Source organism: Calliopsis andreniformis, chromosome 9 (assembly GCF_051401765.1).
Source record: "Calliopsis andreniformis isolate RMS-2024a chromosome 9, iyCalAndr_principal, whole genome shotgun sequence".
Taxonomy (NCBI): domain Eukaryota; kingdom Metazoa; phylum Arthropoda; class Insecta; order Hymenoptera; family Andrenidae; genus Calliopsis; species Calliopsis andreniformis.
This window is the reverse complement of record NC_135070.1, coordinates 14,038,364-14,057,921: the sequence shown is the minus strand read 5'-3', so window position 1 is coordinate 14,057,921 and position 19,558 is coordinate 14,038,364. Positions and strand designations below refer to the sequence as shown.

The following is a 19,558-nucleotide window of genomic DNA, read 5'->3' as shown; positions in this document are numbered from 1 at the left end:
GAATAAAATCACGTTTAAATGAAGAAATTCCCTGAAAGATAAGCAAATAATCGGCACCGCCATCAAACAGATAGAGGCAGACCTTCGCGAAAGTAAAAGCACCCTGAAAAGTGTTCCTCCGTGCATTATCGTAAAAGCGCTCCACCGTGCCGGCATCGCTCCATGTACGATCCGAGCTCAGGAGAGTTTATTCCGGTGAGCATCTCGCGATTGCCTTATTCGTTGCGCCGATGGGTGTTTTCTTCCACTTGGCTCAAGATTCGCGAGCGTACGACCTTGACATCGATCCTTGTCCTTGGTCCCGAGGGGAAATCGTGCGAAAGTAATTTTCAGCCTCCTTTTTTCCTCTCCCTCCCCCCTTGGCCCGTGTGCCCGTCTAGAGAGCACGATCCGCGCCAATAAGCATCGAGTTCCGTGTTAAAATCGCAACGGGACTGCGGGGTTATCGCGATTTCATCGGCCCGCCTAGAAACTGGCTCGATGCGTAATTCTCTCGAATGCGACTCGCGTGCAGACGTGAGAATGCTTCGTGTCTCGGTGACCAGGTGCTCCTGAACCCTGTGTCCGGCGCGTCTGTCGCTGAAACCGCGACGTGTGCACCACTTTCGAACTTTCGACCCAAAAACGAGGAGCGCGGCTGCATCGGAGACACGTAGTCGTAACTTACCGCTCGGCCACTTGGTCAGAGACGGTCTTGAATTCTGTAGTTTAATGGTATCTACATGACTGTACGCCAGTCAAGGCGCGAGAGATAGCTGGTAACTCACCTGGAAGAAAAGAGGATATCGAGGGATCACCCTTGATGTACTCGGTCTATTGTATTTGTTCCCCTATGGATATAGTAGTATAGTCCCTGTATGTAGACCTGGAAATTTGTTGGAAAACTGTCCCTGTTGATATGACAGTAACTTTGAAGAGTCATGGAAAGAACTGATATTTTTTATATAAGTATTAGTTTTTAGAATTATTGTAGTCCCTTAAGGAGAGCAATTTTGAGAATCTTTAGCTGGCTACTGTGAATCATAAACTTAAATTCTAACACATACCTACAATTAGTGTTTCAATATCAATTTACTGTGATATCAAATCCTTCCACTGTTAACAAAATCTTTTTATTGTTATTGCTTTTCAATATCTGCGAAGCAGTAACAGTGTTTGGGAGGAGCTTTCAATGGTTCGTTAAAGGTTCATCCTTTGAAAAAAGCCAATACTCTACCTAAAGTGTTAACGCGCGTGCGCTTCGATAAAAAATTGAACATGCCATACATTTTACCCGTTCTCGAACAGAGTAAGAGAATTATACACAAAACGATTTCCAGCGATCAATTTGATCGATGCTCTGCCCGTGCAATATAGCACTCGTTCAATTTTTGTACATTGTTGGGTAGGGTGTTGTTAAACTGCCTGGAGCTTCAATTTCGACAGTCCTATATATTCCCGTTTTGTGACACACTCTAGCGAATCACGACTGTTGATGTTGCCTCTGCAGGGATTTCACATCTTTTATCAAATGCGAATCGTTCCGAAGTTCAATTGATCTTGCAAATGAACATTTAGAGTACTCTACATCGTCGAAAATTATTCATTTTGATCGCCAGTTGCGAGGATTGACATAAATGAACATTTGATGGTACACTTTAGTAATAACACGCTTCGTCTGTTGAACAAAAATTGGAAAGACAAATGTTATTGATTCATTCATTTGAATTTAATTTCAACAAAGTTCTAATACATAACAAGTTCTGTGTTAACACTACAGTGACTCCTCTATTTTTCATGACAGTAATATAAACATCACAGATTAAAAAGAATTCTTACGTCAAGGCATTACCCATCGTTCTATCTTCTCCTTGGAAGGTACACACGTACATCGTAATCGTAGATGAGCGTATGCGTTTATTTATTGCTCCCAACATTCGGATGTGTTCGCCTGGAAGGAAATTCTAAGTCAGCCCTGGGCGCAAGAAACAGCAGTGGGTTCCCGTAACGCGTCTTACGCGAGCCAGAGGTTCGAACAATAGCTTACTGTACGCTTCTTGCGGCTGGTAAAAAAGACGAAAGAAATTCCAGTCGCTAGTTGACCGCGCGAGTTTGAAATGCCTGACGACGCGACGTCCCGATGGCCCCGCATTACCAGCGATCGGCTGCTAACACGATCGCCCTCTGCCCAGCTCGGTTGTATCCAACGATTTTAATGGAGCGAACGCTTCCCTGAAGAGTGGCAATCACGTAAAGCCACTTGCAGCCGAGTCCTTCATTACCCAGAAGTCATTAGCGTACGCAACGTGATACCGTTTAAAAGGATAATCAAACGGCGCGACCACGGACACCTTTTTCACAGACGATTCATTGATATGCGCCTTGCGAGCGAGGAGGATTCATCGGTACAAGCGAACAAGACAATGGCCAAAGGCCCCGTTCCACGACGCCTGGCCGAAATGCGTCTCACGTGCGAGCAAACGTGCTCTGTCTGGCTACCGACACGTTCGAAGGATCAACGAGCAGGATGGATCGCGGCTCGTCGCTAGGGAGACCCATAGCCGTGAGAACTTTTCCGAAAAGTCAGGAATGAACTGACGCGCTGTGACTTCCCTTTTGTTTGACTTCGTAGAAGTCGGGAATTGATTGATATGTGGAGCATGGTATTGAATGATTGTCATGATGCCGTGTTTGCTTGAGATGCAGCTGTTGGAAACCAGGATTGATGCTATACTTTTGTGAATCTTCGGTTCATGGATAATCTTTAGAAGAAGACTTTCACGTAAGAAGAAACTTGAGTTTTATGTATGATATGATAGAGGAGATGGTAGCTTGAAAGGTCTACATTTCTTCGCATGAGAATTGCATTCTGTTTTACCAAGTTCTATCCACGTGCAAGAACTGAGAGTTAGGAAAATTCCATAATGTAGAGATCCATCACATTTTCCTCACAATGTTAAAGTAATCAAAGCCTCGTCTGTTTTAGTTACGGAAGTTATTGTTGTAGATTTCTTAGATCGATAATGAACTCTTCAGGGTGCAAATGGAGCGATTGGAAGCTTGCTCCAACTTCCCTGTTCAAACTATTAACATTAATTTAGAATAGATATATTCTCTAAAAAAGATGCTTCTATAAAAACGATATATTCTTAATCCACCATAAAATACAAAATACTCCTGTACCAGAGGAAGCAAATCTAGAGTGTTTCTAATGGACAAAGTAATGCTTTAGCCATCGCTGTGTGGCTACTACATCACAAAATTGGCTCGACTTGTAATCATTCCTAGAACTAAATGAACCGAACTATCTGCTTTACCATTGAACCATTGAAGACTAAGTGGAATGAAGTTCAGGCAAATTCGAGGCGTCAATGCACGGTCGAGGCCGCACGATGACGCGCGGCGCGGCGCGCGCTCGGAACACCTCGCCATAGGCATCGGTACTCCTGGAGACAACGGTGACTAGGTAGCAAAGAGAGAAGAGCTGCCTTTTAGGGCAGTTAAACGCACGACGACGACGCCTCGGTTGATCCTCGTCTCGTCTTGTCTCGCCTGGCCTCGCCTCGGATCGGATCGGATCGCCCATCGTGCTCTGCCCCGCCTCGCGTCGCATCTTCTCGCGTACACGAACGCTCTTGTGCCGATGGTCCCGCGACCCCGATCCTTCTCAGAACGCGCGCTAGAGACCGCGTGCGGGTTTTTAGCGTGATCTTGAAAACGGAAAATGTTTCTTTTTTCGTCGAAGCTTGCCCGTAACTCGCCCATCGGCCGACGCTCGAGCGATGCCCTCGAGCCGCGCTGAATGTCATCGGGCAAGGGTGAGCACACGCGCAGACCGAGCGAAGAGCCCGTGCTCATGAATATTTAACGTCGACGGATTAATAATTCGAATTAATTTCAATATTAACTCTCGAGGATTTTTATATATCGGGGAATGTGTCACGGTTAACAGTTAGCCGAGCTACGCGGAAACGGGGGGGAACGAGGGAATGATCAATGGAGAACGTCATTCAAACGTCGAACAAACCTGGAATACGATGCGGGAAGAATAAGGAGATGGCACAATTGGAGGAATGAAAAAGGATGAACGTGCGGGGAGAAATATCGATGGAAAGGGGAATGGAACGAAGGCCGATATCGATCGAAGGAAAAATGAAGAAAGATGAAACTTTAACGCCCCAGCTCTGATGGACTAGCCTAGCTCAATGGGCACTGGCACAGAGGAAAAAGCTGAAGGTAGGAAATCATTGTCAATCAGATAGGAAAATAGCGAATGAGTGATAGCCTCGACGAACGTCCTGGCGGACTACTCGATGGGCGACGTCGGATCGTGGATGATATGCCCTCGCGAATAGTCATCGGGAGTACTCGAGCGTGGAACGCAACATAGAAAGGGCCACATCGCAGATCGTTCTCGAGATATCGGTGTTCTCGGAGCTGCCCTAGTCGAAGAAAGAGGAAAGCCATGAACGAGAGGAAGAAAAAGGGTGAGGCATGTACGTATAAGACTACGGGAGAAGACGAACAGAAGAAAGAAGGGAAGGGTAGAGGAAGGCGGAGGAGGAAGAGGATGAGGTGGTGCGATAGTGGCAAAGATGAGGAGGATAGGAGGTGGAAAACGCGGCCCGGCTACGAAATGGCCGGTCCCTGAAGAGGCCAACGCTCGAGAATGACCATCGACGTCTCCCTAAATAATGACAATCTTGATACCCCAATTCCTAGCGTTCCTCCTCAACACGTTCAGGACAACACGATCCACCACTGGTGCATTACCTGATACCACTCGTAAATGTACCAGGGATAACTCAACGCAAACATACAGGATAAACTAATGAACATCCCATCCACAACCTTCACAATTAGGAAAAGACATTATTCCAAATATCGAAACAATCGTGCTATAAGCTCCAGAGAAGTAGCCTCTCCGAAATCCAAGAAGACCATCCCACTCTGTCTTATCTCCACTCGCATATTCCCCAAAGGACACCGATCTCCTCCCCAAGGGTTAACTCACTTAGCAGACATTCTTGCAAAGCCTTTAGTCACCGGTTCGAAACTCTTGCGACCAGGCTCGATCTATTATACATGCGCGATGGACAGCCAGGCCTGGGGTGGGGGTAACGTCGAAGCTCCGTCTATCTCGTAGTGGTCGGTCGGGTGCCGCGATCGATCAATTATCGAGAGATTCGGAGAATCCGAAGCGGCGGGATCGGCGGCGGTGGTGGCGGTGTAGTTTTCGGTAAATGTGTCGAAGCCCACCGACCCGCGATGCGGTGTCGTTGCCCTCTTCTCTTCGGTCTGCTCGGTGCTGGTTGCACGGCCTGCCGCCGCCGCCGTCGTCGTCCAGCTCGCTCCGTCTTCCTCTGCCTCCGGCTCGCCTCTCTTTCCCAACGGTTGCCACTCTCTTTCCCCCCTGTGGTCTCTCCTCTCCGTCGCGCTCACGCGATGCGTACACATCGGCGAGAGCCGCCACCGCCACCGCCGCCGCCGCTGCCGCTGCTGCGAGTAGGTTATCCCTGTCCCCTCCGCGGTACCATCCTCTTATTCCCACTCCTCCTTTGGAGCACCTGTCGTGCCAGGGAGTTCGGCGCGTTAGGGGCGTTCGCCGGAGGTAAGTAGACGGCAGGTTATCAGTCCGCAGAACATCTTCGTCGCGAACGGAACCGTAAACCAGTGTGATTGCGCATTCTTTCGCGGTGGAGACAGAGACGGGGGGAAAGAGACTGAGAGAGAGAGAGAGAGAGAGAGAGAGAGAGAGAGAGAGAGAGAGAGAAGGAGAGAGAGAGTGTGTGTGAGAGAGGGAGAAAGCGTGCGAGAGACAGAGTAAAAGAGAGAGAGAGAGGGAGAGAAAGAAGGAAGGTGGAGGTAGTGGCACTGGAGGAGAGGACAAATTGACGAACGTACATCGCGGACCTTTTGGCGAATACTACTTGTCGTTGTCGCTGCTGGCACCGCTGGCCGTTATCGCGACTCGCTTGCAGATCGGCCACGATCGAACGGGAGTTTGATTTTCGCTCTTCGACGCTGCCCATCGCCTGGCACGATCTCTAGTCCTCGACGCGCTCGGCTCACGGAAAAGTATAATAGCTTTAGGGACTTTTCTGGAACATCTCCGCGCGGTCCTTCGGGAATCCTATCCCCCGTCGATCGTCGAGGTGGTCGCGCGAGAATACTCCAGGCCTGCCAATCGAATCGCCTCTGGCCGAGATTTCGCGGTGCGGCGGTCCGGGAATCGGTCATCGGCTGCAGAGTCGCGCGGCACTCGCCAATGTAAACATCAAGAGAGCCCCACGGCCGACGGTGAATTGTGTTAAGTGACGGATCCCCTTTGCGGGTTCCCTGAGAACCGAGAGGCGACAGCACCGAGAGAGAGAGAGAGAAAGAGAGACGAACGGGTGACAGACGTTGTGCTTCTCCCTGCGATCGTTCGGTGGTTTAGGCACGAGCTCCAGCGATCGGTGCGAAACGCAGTAAAGAGGAGAGGCGAGAGCAGCGACCATAGGGTTGAGGAAGGAAGGAAGGAAGGCGGGGCTGATAAGGCGATAACGCGGCTGCCGGGATGCGGCACGAGGAGCCGCTAAGCTGCAGCTAACACACGTGGCGACTCCGCACGCACTCCGCGATCGCTAGGTGAGTCTTATCCTCCTAATTGCTGTACCCCTAATTACTTTGCTCGCCGTTCCCTCTCGGAGTTCACGGACGACCCATTTGTCCAGCCACTTTGTACACGCACAAATTACACAAAATGCGCGACCACATGTTACTGCAATTGGGGATCCTCTTAAGAGGCGACCAGACACCGTTCTCCAGCAGGTAGAAATTGCTACCACTGGAGAACCCAGGGGATCGCGGTCGGAGCACGTAAAGGTGCCTCTCGCCTCGAACATTGTTACCCTCGCGATTCACCGCGAGGTGGCGAGGCATCAATGGAAACCCTTTCCAGGATCCTCAATCTCGTGCAGCCGTGAAATAAAATTCCTTCACGAGCCGGCCATTCTCGCTTAATGAGCATCCCATTCAAGCCGAACGCAGCGGGGCCGCGACAGTTAATGCAAACCGGGCCGATGATCCAGTTGTCGATGTAAACGCGCACGCGGATAAAGCGTAGCACGACGAAACAGCCGGGCGGATAAGGTTCTCGTATGGGGAAATCGGGTGGGGAGGGAATGTGGTCGGTCGGCAAGCAAGGAGGCCTCACCAAATTTTCGTGCCGCTGTTCTGGGCGCAATGTGCCTCGAATCTCCACGTGCTTCGAGCCTGTCTCTCTTTCTCTCTCTCGTTCTTTTTCTCTCTCCCTCGTCCCGTGTCCTCTCGGACGCCTCTCTCGCTCGCCCGTCGTCTCCCTCGATCGCGAACGCGCGGAGCCTCCGTTCCCGCGGGCTCTGTTCCACTTCTTCTCCTCTCTGTCTCCCTCTTTTGTTCGCCACGGCACCTCTCTCTCCCTCGTTCAGCATCGAAGTCCAATGGAGCTCCCAACCGCCTCGCGGAGCCCCGAGACGCTGAAGAGTTAACGCGCGCATTCCGGTTAGCGGTCCCAGCGAACGCTTAAACTGTTGCGCCGCGTCTCCAATCGCCGACATCGCCCTCGTCGCTGTCACTCGAGGACCCAGCGATTCTATCCGAACGCGACGAACGTTGCAGAGAAAAAGGGGAAAGCACGCGATTCAGCGAATCGAACGGCGATACAGCCACGGCGAGGGAATCGGCGAACGTTTCACTCCCAGGATGTATCCCCGAGATCCTCGCGGGATCGACGCGTTATCTCATCGCGCGATCGGCGTTCTCACATGCGCCCGAAGATCCATGACGACGAGCGAATCCTCTTGACGCGACTGCTCGCGGACCCTGGGAAGCTTGTTGCTTTAAATGCGCATACGATCTCCGTCACGTGAGAATACGGCTTCGGAACGTTTTCTTCGCGAGATACCAGTCGATTCTACGGTAACCCGAGGAATCTGAATATATAGCTTGCTGCGAAATGGGCACAGATGAGCGTGGTCGAGGGAGAAGGTAGATCGTGGTGGAATGCGGGGACTAAAGGGCAGTCTCGCCTATTGTCGTAGAAATGAGTAATACCCATGTGGCATGTAAGTTCTCTTTGTCTGATGGTGCTTCAGTCTCAGCCGACGTTGCTCCTAATAGTACGTTCACCCTGAACTCTAATGACCCGTTTGACTCGCGGCATGAAATAGATGAATCGTATGCGATGTCTTCGTGGTAAATGCTGCACGACGTTCCAGCAAATATCAAGCTATTATAAGTGACGCTGCAGAGGGGCAACTAGGGAAACCAATTCGTGCATGCTCGGTGCGTGTACCTGCAGCGAATATACGCACGCGTTACGGGCGAAAGGACCACGTACACCTGCCTACACCTGCACGCCGCTCGGGAATTCGTTTCGGAGATTCGCCGAGTCATTGATTCCGCGCCATCGCGATCCCATTTGCGAGAGCCTCTGAAGGGGCGCGTCTGTGGCAGTACCACTAACGACTTAACACTGTTTGCTCGAAAACCTTCTGTAATTTACTGAAGGCAATACGTTTCGTGCTAATGTGTGATATTAAAACACTCAATACAGGAAGCGATTGAAGTGGTTTATGCCTCTGGAGATCCTTTAAGTATCTACAAATATTTGAAAGCAGTCGTGGAGTCGATCGGTCTTGAACGAATTAAAAATATATGATGGAAACAATATCGAAGAAGTTATAACCTGGCATATATATTCTACTTACAAATCATTTCTAGCAGTGTTCCTAGATTCGGTTTCAGGTGCATTCAGTGAAACTTGAATCACGAAGAACTTTTAGATTCTATTCAAAATAAGTTTCTAAAATAAATGAAATGAATGGCTTACAAATTCGCCCTTTCAACGTAGGATCACGTCCTATGAACCACAATAGTCATATGCAAAATCTAGCCCGTCGTGTTCGACAGTGTGAAAAGCTGATTAGGAGTAACCTCGCAGCTCCCTCTCCTTGGAAGCTGCGAGACACCGAACGCGCGTGCAGTTTTATTAAGGACACGGCTTGTAGAGTGCGCGCCGCGTGTAACTGCTTCCTGAAACTTACTCGCAGCGAGCATTCTTTTAAAAATTTGCATTGAAATAAGTCGCCGAACGTCCGTTTGGCATCGCCGCCCCGTCGTTGGCGGGCAAAAGGAGTACGCTAACGGTTTTCGAACAGGTGTCATCTCTTTTTTCCGCGCTTCATGAAATATTCACCAGGCATACGATTACGTTAGTACCGAGCACTAATCCGTACGCGGTACAAATAGGGAAGGGGTGGCGGGAGGGCGAGGAGGGAGGGGCATTCAACCTCCTGGTTGTGGCATTGGAATCACGCCCGACATAACTTTGCATTCGTTTGCCGGCGTAATTTCTTGGGGAATTACTATTAGCATACCGCGACTTCGCCTATTTGTCGAGGCGAGTACGTGCGTTAACCCCTTCACGCATATACGAGACCGTCTCTCACGGACGCGACCGAAAGTCTCGAATGTGTGAACCCGTGTCTCGTCTTGGGTTTGAATGGGTCTTGTGGCGGCTTCCTGGATTCGACGACTTTTAGCTAGGTCCTGTAGAAACTTCAAGAAATAGGTATGTTCATTAAATATTGTAAAATGCTTAGGAAAAGAATGCGGGATTATGGAGAGGCTTTGGGAGATGCTTCTCAATTTGAATCTCAGAATGGGCTGAGTAAAAATAACTAGTGAAATTAAATAGATAGAATAATCCTTTGAACTTTGTAGTAGAAAAGATTTTTAGTTTTAGATTCGGTAGTGAAAAATGAATAATCTAAGACCTAAGACAATAATTAAATTTCAATTATTTTATTAATAATATTTCTCTACGTTTGGACGCACTGCTTACTCGATACAGGAATGTAGTGAATTTAAATTACAGATAACAAGAAGCTACGCAGTGAAACCATTCCTTTCAGTCTGTCGGAGCTCGTACTACTTGTCTGTGTATGAAGTGACTTCTCTACTTTAATGAGATGATACTCCATTCTGTTTCGAAATGTACCTTCCCGGCATATGAATGGAACATATATTGACATAACATTTTTCATTCAGATTTGCTAATAAAATTTGCTGGCGTAGTGTTGACATTTCCTCATGAACGAATAAATGGTAATAATTTCGAAAGTCGCTGACATTAAGTGTTTCAAATCAATTCACAGTGTTTGAAAGAACAAACTTTCCATGACAATCTGTTTGAAGAGTTAATGTAGCTTATAATATCTACATTAGGGACCTGTCTGTATACATTATGTATATGAAGGAAGCTTTTCAATTTTGTTGAATGAATAAGTAGGTATACATGTACGAAATATGTCTAGAGTAAAGTAAAGATTTCACTAAAAATAATAAATTCTAACACCTTTACAATCGACAAAACCCTCGTAAAACGCAGCTTCTAAAAACTAGCAAAAATCCAATCTCCGTGTCGAACCCCCAAAAAGAATCAAAACATGTTTGATTCACAAGCTAATTCGTGTGTTCGCAATAACAGCTTGAACAACACCGCGTGGACTCATCTCATCCCCAGTAGCGAGCAATAAATTTCGCGGATTTCACGGTTCTCGTTATTCCGCTAGGCCGCGAGCTCAAATGACCAACGAAAACAGCGTCCATTATCGATCATCGTTGATTTCCGGGGCCCTATACAGGGTGTAATAAATATAACCTTCGATATTTTAAGGGGTGAGAGTAACACAAACCAGTCATAATACATTTTATTGTATCTCTCACGGTTTAACTTCCATAAAGCCTTAGAAATCCGCGATCCATTTCATACATCTCTCCCTTTTAGAGCTCTATAAAAATGAAACCGTAAGAGATACAGTAAAATAGAATAAGACTTCTTTCCTGTATTTCCATCTTTCATTATATCTACAAAACATAGATCCTCCCACTTGTTAATCTAGCATATTAATTTTAACCCTTCATTATAACAAAACGAATGCATATCGAACACTACATAACACATTTCATACTTCCATTTCGATCTACCATCCATTAAAATATCGAAAGCTATATTTGTTACACCCTGTATGCACGCAGCGTGTATCACGAGCGTTATCATATTCTGGTCCGGTGACAGCGGCCCGACCTATAATAGTTTACGCATCGAGCCTCGCAAATACTGGCCGCCAGCGTAATCGGAGCGGTGTTACGCGTGTGCGTACGCACGAGGCCGCGTATCATTTACAGCGGGCGGCTCGCGAGCTCGCGAGTTCCCGTACGTGAAAACCGGTATCGCCGTAGATTCGTGCCATTATCCATTAAGCGGCGGCGGTATTACGTTCATTTGACACGCTACCCGCGCTCGCAACCGGCACACTGAAACAGTTCCACCGCCGCCGCGGCTGGCCTCCGCGCTCGCGCGCGCACACGCGGGCACACGCGCCGATCGCCGCCTCTGCGTGATTCACGCCCGCTCGTCGGATCCGCGGATCCTCGTTAGCGTCTAACGAAGACGCGGGTCGTTCAAAAAATCCCCGCGCACGGATCGACGAGCGCAAAACGGAGCAACGCGTTAACGCTGACCCAGTTTCCCTCCGTGCTGCTGGTTTCCGTGGCGAGGCTGAACGAGGATAATGACGGTCCGTGACAGCTGTCGGTTTTGCGGTGAACGATTGGGGCCTCGACACGCCGAGCTGCGCTTAGAATCCCGTCGACCGTGCTACTCTGAATTTCAATTGATTTTCGCCGCGCCACTCGATACGTCTGCGCCGCTGTCTTTTCGTCCTTTTTTCAGGCTCTGCTCTGGGCGGAGGGAAGCTGTAGCTGAGCGGTTTTCCGCTTCTTAACGGGTGACGTGACCTGGGTTGTTTATCGCGAGTGAAACTTTTGGTGGGAGGATGAATGTGCTTTCCTGGTGAGGAAAAGGAAACATGGGGAGAGGATGGGGAATTTGATGGAACTGCAATTTTTGTGGGGTGAATGTTGGTGGGTGGTTGTTTAATCCTAGGAAGGTAGATAATTAGAGAGGGGAATATGGTTTAAAAAGTTTGTCTTATATTCTTAATCTGGAGTTATACCTATTTGAAGGTTTTGCTTCTACCACTGCGAGAATTTGTGAAAAGATCCCATAAAAATATTGTAAAGTTTTGATGATGAAATAGTTGAAATTCTACTGTGATACAAGCAATCTAGCTACTCATTTTCCTCCAATCTTAACTTTTACTCGAGCTTCTCAAAGGGGGTAATGCAAGGTAGACCCAAATGCAACGTATCTCTTCCATTCTAAATAATCCTAGATAAAAAGGCTAGCTTTCAACTCATATCACAAGCCTCAATTAAACGAATCACCCCCGTTAACTTGCCACTCTAAAGCTACTCTGAAGTCACTCATCAATTTATCCTATCCTCATCAAGATCTGATCTCTGTCCCACGAAGTGTAACCTAACATTTTCACAAGAGCGTCCCCTCAGAAAAAAGATAACCTACCATAATCATAATAGAAAATTCCGAACACAACCCCGCAACATAGTCGTTCCTCTCACAATCAGTGCTCAGGATCGGTTTATCATATTAACGCGTCCCAGATGCGCGAAAGCTTTCCATCCTTCGCACGGTGGAGACGTAGCCTAGATCGCGCCTACTGCAATCCAGCCTTAATCGCGAATCCTCGGCACAATGAACCTACTTCCCAGTGCACGTGTCGACGATCTCTCCCGCGGATCGAATCGATTTCCGACGATTAACAGGGGACACTCGCTAATCCCCGAACACCTGAGGGTAACGGATCCGAGGTGACCGCTCCGCTCCAGCGTCCGCTCCAGCGTCCGCGCGTTAATTGCCCTTGGCCGGTGCTGGAATGGAACTCGTCGGGCTAGAGGCGCGTAAACACCGACGTGGACTTTCCATTCACGACAGCGTTATCGGGCCCACGTGTACGCGTGCATTTACATAAACGTACACACTGACGTTGCATTCACACGGTCGAATGCGCGGGACGGTCGCGCGTGCAGGGCCTCTCCCGCGTAATGCGCGGCTGCCACGCAGCCTTCATCCGAGAAGATCGGTATGCGAGACGGACGCACCGCACGCGATAATTGCTCGTCACCACGGTGGCTGTGCCAGCCGAGCCACGGGCACAGACGACGATCACTGGGTCACATTAACCGTTAATGTTAACATAACCGATTCCGATCGCGGTGAATGGATCGTAAAGTCAATTACGCGGTCGGTAACGGCTCGCGCGGATCTCCGCTCGTGCCCCGGCACGCTCGTCTCGTTCTCCGTATCCTCCTCGATTTGCCGAGCAATAAATTCTCGGGCAACAACGTCGGGGCTAACAGTTCGTGGCCTGCGCGCGTGCATCGAACCCCGATGCTGGTTAGAACGTTATTTTCGGCGGCCTCGGTTCGTTCACAGCCAGAGAGAGTCGATTTGCCTATCAGGTTTTTTGGTATTATGCTTCATTAGCGCTTTGCCTCTTTCGAATAGGACGACGGAGACCCGTTCGTCCGTGTATTTTTAGGAACGATACTGTTCGACCGATGGGAGCTCATTAGCTCTTCTAATCTGTCAATGACTTTGTTGGGATAATGGGATCGGAGTCTGGTGGTAGTAATTATTTGAAAGTGCTTCGTAGGGATTTGACGTTGATGGGTTGAGTTTTGGGGATTATGGGCTATTGGGATTTTGTGAATCGTCTATTCTCTTGGGGCTATGAGAGGAACTTTTTTTTAATCTGTTATTAATGGTAGTAGACGAAAAAAGCTTCCTATAAAACTTGATGACTTTTTGTGAGGTACAATGTAATGGTTCGTATACGCAATGTTGAGCTTGGAAGGAATAATATGTAGTTAAATTTTATAAAATGTTGTTTTAGAAATTTTATTCACCTTACTTCATAGGCACTCTGTGAGTAAAGATTATTGCTATACTCCTCCAAGTCACAATTATTATATATTGACTCTAATTTTCGATGTCTGACTCTGACTGACCATATCCACTTACTTAAAACCATTAATTCTTATCCTGCGTGCTGAAGAAATACAATCTAACAGGAATTATCATTTTATCCAAGTTTATCTGAAGGAAACATATTTTGTACAAATTATTAAATATTCTACAGTTTAACTAATACTTAAATTTCCTAACAAATCTCAAAGTTAGAAAAGCAAGGTGAAACAGGTGATCCATTGTCAGTCATTACCACTACCGATGCAGCCAGATGTATACCTTTCAGACTCAAACTATAAAATTTCATAATCATATGATAAGCTATAAAGCCTCATAAAGTAGAATCATATCTTCCTAAACAGCTTTTCTCTACATTACTCGAGAGTGATCTGCGATAAGAATGAAAAAGGATCCATTTACCAAGATTCTGTCGAATACATTAGGAAAGAAATACTTCCTAGAAAGCAATATTTACATTTATAGGTGATTGTAATTAATCACTGCTTATCGTCGGATCTAAGCGATTTTTTTGCCAGGAAACGAGTTTGCGTCAAGCAAGGTAGTGAATGTCTGACGATCAGGTGACGTGCGCGTCTCTCAATTTTTACGGGATTCGACCCCGCTCGAAGGTTTTCGAATAAGTTCCTGTTGACTCTGGTGACACTTACAAATTACGGAGAGACGTGAGAATTAACGATCGCTGCCCCCAAGTCGACGAACACGGGAGATCTACGAATCTTTCCTCACCGATATACATATGTTCCCCGTGCATACCAAGAATAACTTACGCGTTAGGATACTCAACAGAATTGCCTACGCACACGTGGAAAATACCAGAGGCACCATAATCGTGATTTATGATCGTAATCCATGGATTTTTATCAATTGCCCAAGAAATTATTAACAGAGGCGAGTCACGAGTCTGTGTAGAAAACCGTGTAGAAAATTATTCACGAACGTATCATCTATTTCTTGCGCACAGCGTCAGTGAAATGAGTAGCAAATCTTATTCTACTTAACGCATACATCAAGAACGAATGAAAGGTATAAGACGCTATTTTCAATTACAGTAGGCGTTCCCTTGCTACAGACCTTGCAATAATATTCTACAAGATTGGAGACAAGATTATCTTCACTACTCTTATTTTATAGTCACGCTTGCAATATGTGAAAGCTCGAAATCATGAGCCGTAATACCACTCCGCCGCGTTTTATTTGAAACATTAAAACGAAAATTTGCAAAAAATAAATTGAGTCTAGCAACGCCATAATGCAGACGAAATGTCCGTAACACCTAGTAGCTGACAAAAGCAACCAATCAGCACCCACTCGCCGATCTATATCTCTAACTGCATACATTCCAGTTCCTCATAAATCGAGAATAACCAACTTTCAATAATCCCATAAAACACAGAAGCAAGGTGATAATTTGCTCGTTATTAAACGAGAAAGCATAAATTTTAGCTTCGATTCTCTCACGCCGATAAACTTCGCACTTTACAATCGCGTTGCAGCGTATCAAAAAACCGAATCACCAACATTTTCCTGCAACGGGAGCCAGTGGACCCTCCGCTCTGATCGTAACTAACGCGATCAAGCGATTTGCGCCGCGATTCATCGCCATAGACAAATCACTGGTAGTCGGTCGGTTACTCGTTCCAGCGGTTGGAATCGGACGAAACGGAAATCGTCTGGGAACAACGTTGTCAGGGGTCTTGTGAAAGGATGCCACGGGGAAATTATTAGCGTGGGATCTATCGGCGGAGACACCGTTACGACGAATACGCGCACCGCGGCTGGCCCTTCGGAACATTCCACCATCGAGTCATCCCAGGAATGTCTTACTCGCCCGCCGTTCCAACCAGTTCTCGTGAAAATCTCCTCGTGTGCGTGCCATCACGCACCGAGGCAGATATGCACGTTTCGCGTGCTCGATGCTTCCGATTTTTCACTGCTCACCAAGGCCAACAATGGTCCACGATGGGAATCCCGTGGCAAGGGGAAACTGGTGGTGTACCAGGCAAGCTTCAAGACTGGACATAGTTTGAAGGTTACGTGACCAGGGCTCAAGTTTGCTTGGTATACCTATACCTTGGGGCGAGCGTAGGATGACCTACGTCTCGATGGCTCGATTAGATCGCCGAACGATCAGACACGAAAAGGCTTGTGTTTCCCATGTCACGGCGGAAGCCTTGACAGAACCTTGTTGAGGAGTATAATGTGCGAGAAACAAGAGAGTGGCAGTTGGATGATCATAATAATGCTGGGTGATTCGAGAGTCACGCAACTCGAGAATTGGTTAGTAGTAGGCCTCTGTACCGAGACAGTGGTAATTTGAGATTGTACGCTGGGACAGTTGTTTCTCTTTGAATAACGTTTTATAGCTTGGACGCTGGAAAATGTTGTTTAGTATAGAAATCGATTTTATAGTAGTATTAAGAGTGTTGGGTTTTATGATTAACTGAATGTTCTCCGTATAGTCTTTGAAGTATTTCTATAGACCAAGAACTCATTAAATGGACATCGTTTTATGGACGACCACCTGCTGTCTGGAATATGGCACCTGCTGGTGTAACAGAGAAAGAATGGAAAAAATGACGACTGGTTTTGATGTACTACTGACATAGAACGTATAGTTACAAATGTTGGAAAAAGTTATGATGGAATTATAGCGACCTTTGTAACAGTAATAAACGAGTAACTCAGGTGTCACGGTATGGATGCTTGGTGTCTTCTACGAGCTTGAGTTATTTTATGTTCTAGTTAATACAGACTGAAGGATACTGCGTGTCAATCAATTCTCTAGTTGATTCTCTACCGAGTAACTAGCTGTAAATGTCGGATAACAAGGAATATGTATGCGTACACGTCACGCTACTTTCATGCGTCCGCTGTAATTAGTCAATTAACATTTCCTGTTTTGTTCAAGAAGCTATACTATAAAAGTTTATAATGCGAAGAACATTTTTAGTTATGCGTGACATTTCTACTACTTTTTCTGTCCCCTCTATTGGTTCCATTCAACCCAGTAAAAAGTGCCATATTTTTAATATCAAATTAGTAAAATTTCTGTTCTCATAGAAAAATCCATAGACAAAAATTGCTTTCACCCTGAGCCCCTTAATTATCAGATAATACTTGATCTTAACGAGACATCATTTGGATAATATCACGGAACCCTTAAGAGCCTCCAATCTGCCCCTGTTGCTGGTTTCGCAGAAACAAGCACCATAGTTGTTGAACCGGCTGTCACAAGTCATTAACCAATCACTGATAATTGTTTGGTTCTCTATTTAGTATGCGCTATTGTAAATCGGATCGAAAGCAGACGGAGGCGTGCCTCCTCGCGGGCGTCGCGATTGCATTAATTAAACATGCACCGCGGCTGAGCGTTCGCAGTATCCTGTCGTCACGAAGCGAACCGCACACGTAGATTCGCAAACACTGTCGACGTCTATCAGTCGTAATCCACGGCGTGCCCCTTACGCATACAACCTAGTAGTAAATTCAATTTTAATTAACGTCCTCCGTGCGACAGCATCGTCCCCGACCGCCGCGCCATTCCAGCACCCGCCACGGCAGGTTCTTCCTTTTGCTTCATTTACAATGGCAGCAAACTACGCTATTGACGTCGCGCCGTCAGGCTGTCTACGCTCGAATCTAAATACAAGCTACTGCTGCTTCGTACGCGATGTTCTTTTCACCACTGTTACCAGCCGCGGAACGAATGCCCATTGATTTCGCAATGCCAGGGATTTCGTCGCGCTTATGGACTCGGAGGCGAGATTGCCCATTGTGCTCCTCGTGTTTTATCGCATAAAACGGCAGAAGCACCGAAATGCTAATGTAGGAAGTTACTGAAAACTTTTTAAGTATTACAGTGGTTTATATCGGGGGTTTTCAACCATTTTGAGTTTTTGGCCTTTTTTCGAACGTTCTCTTTTTTTCTTCTCTTATTCCATCTTTTTTTCTTGACCAGATTTTTCTTTTCTGGTCTGTCTCAATATCCTCTCAGAAGTAAAGACATATTATTATCCTCATTAATATCAGGTGTTGAAAGGCAAGCTACTATGGCATCTGAAGACATTCGATAGACTACTAAAAGTTATCGAATTGGAATTAAAATGAAATCCAAGACAATCAATTCATGGCCTCACTTTCAGTAATCCCATCCTAAAAGGACAAACTCCGATCGAAGTTCCATAGTCCGATAAAAACGGTGTCCTTGGCTGGAGTGGTGCGAGGAAAAAATTTCAATACACGAGTACTTGATCCCCGAGAATGAATTATCGGATTTATCAGCTGGCAAGAACAGCGAGAAAGAAACAGGCGTTGATCTATTAGTTGTTGGATAGTGACTAGCAACTAAGGAACCGACAGAGAGACTCGGTTGAGAGAGGAATAAATCGCTCGGAGCAGTCGTATCGACGCGTCTATAAGGTTATTAAGAGAATGAGGTTGTAAGGCGATCGCTGTCAATCGAAACCTTGGCGAAGCGATGCGTTTAATCTGGCAAAAAAGGAGGAACAGAGCCTGAGCCGCGAGTGTGGTGTTTGCTTCGAGCCTGTGCTCGCTCCGAGCGATTCCGTGACGAACGCTAAAACGTCTTAACGATTTTCGCGACAGCCATAAAACTAATCGCAAAATCATAGACAGACGGGGCCCATTAGACAGCGACCAATTGATCTACGCCGCCTAGAACACGACGTTAACGGAGTCAAAGTCCCATCGGGTTGAATAACTCGTAAACGCTTTGCCATGAAGCGGACCACGGTTTTATGAATGGTTACACCCGGGAACAGGTTTTAGTTTAGCTGTACGATCACCGAGAGCCATGCCATTTTTATTTTATCGCTGTTTTACGGTCTTCTTAATTTCGAGCCTCTATTGCTCAATCCCTGCTTGACTTTCTCAACTATGGACGTCTCGAATTTCCAATCATCCTGTACTCGTCAGACACGCCACGTTCCACGTATTGGTTAAATCGCAATTAGTCAGTTCAAGAATTATTTATTGGACTCTATTAAAACGTGTGGCGAATAAAAGCAAACGTTGTAAGTAATTATCGCTCGTTTTTGCTTATTTGGCGCCTGACGGGCGTTGCAGATCGTACGAGATATTGTTGCAAAGTTAAATAGTGATTAGACTGCTCGATCGTAAACTTTACTACCTACGCAAAAACAGCATTAGAATGATGATAGAAGAAATGGAGGAACTGGCCGAACCGGTAAGGTATCGCTTATCGATTCATTAGCGGCTGTGTTTCTATGTCCTAATCAACAAAGCGCCTTTGGGATGTAGGTTAGATAGCAACTATAAAACATGCTGGTTTGTAACTTCCTTTCCTCTTGTTCGAACATTTTATTGTGCAGAGTAAAGACAGTGTTCGACAAGTTAGTTATCTTTGCAACATATCTCCTGGGATAAGTCGATGTAACAAGCGAACGATAATCATCGAGGGTCAGCGTTGATGAAGAATAGAAATACTGCTATGAAAATGTATAGGGAATCATTTATCTCGTACATTGTACACTGTTTTAATGTTTCCTTAATGCTTTCATTTAGCACACTTTCGCAATTTCCCCAGCTTCAATACTTATTATTGATACTTGATTAAACAAGTAAACATTTAACACACTTTCGTGCTGCATAATGTTGAGT

General features: G+C 46.5%; 1 protein-coding gene across 1 annotated transcript in view; it reads left to right on the top strand.

The window, feature by feature from the left end:
- The window catches only part of M (zona pellucida domain-containing protein miniature), a 55,226-nt gene that overhangs the window by 22,490 nt on the left and 13,178 nt on the right, over positions 1-19,558 (top strand). The gene's annotated exons all lie outside the window — the stretch shown is intronic.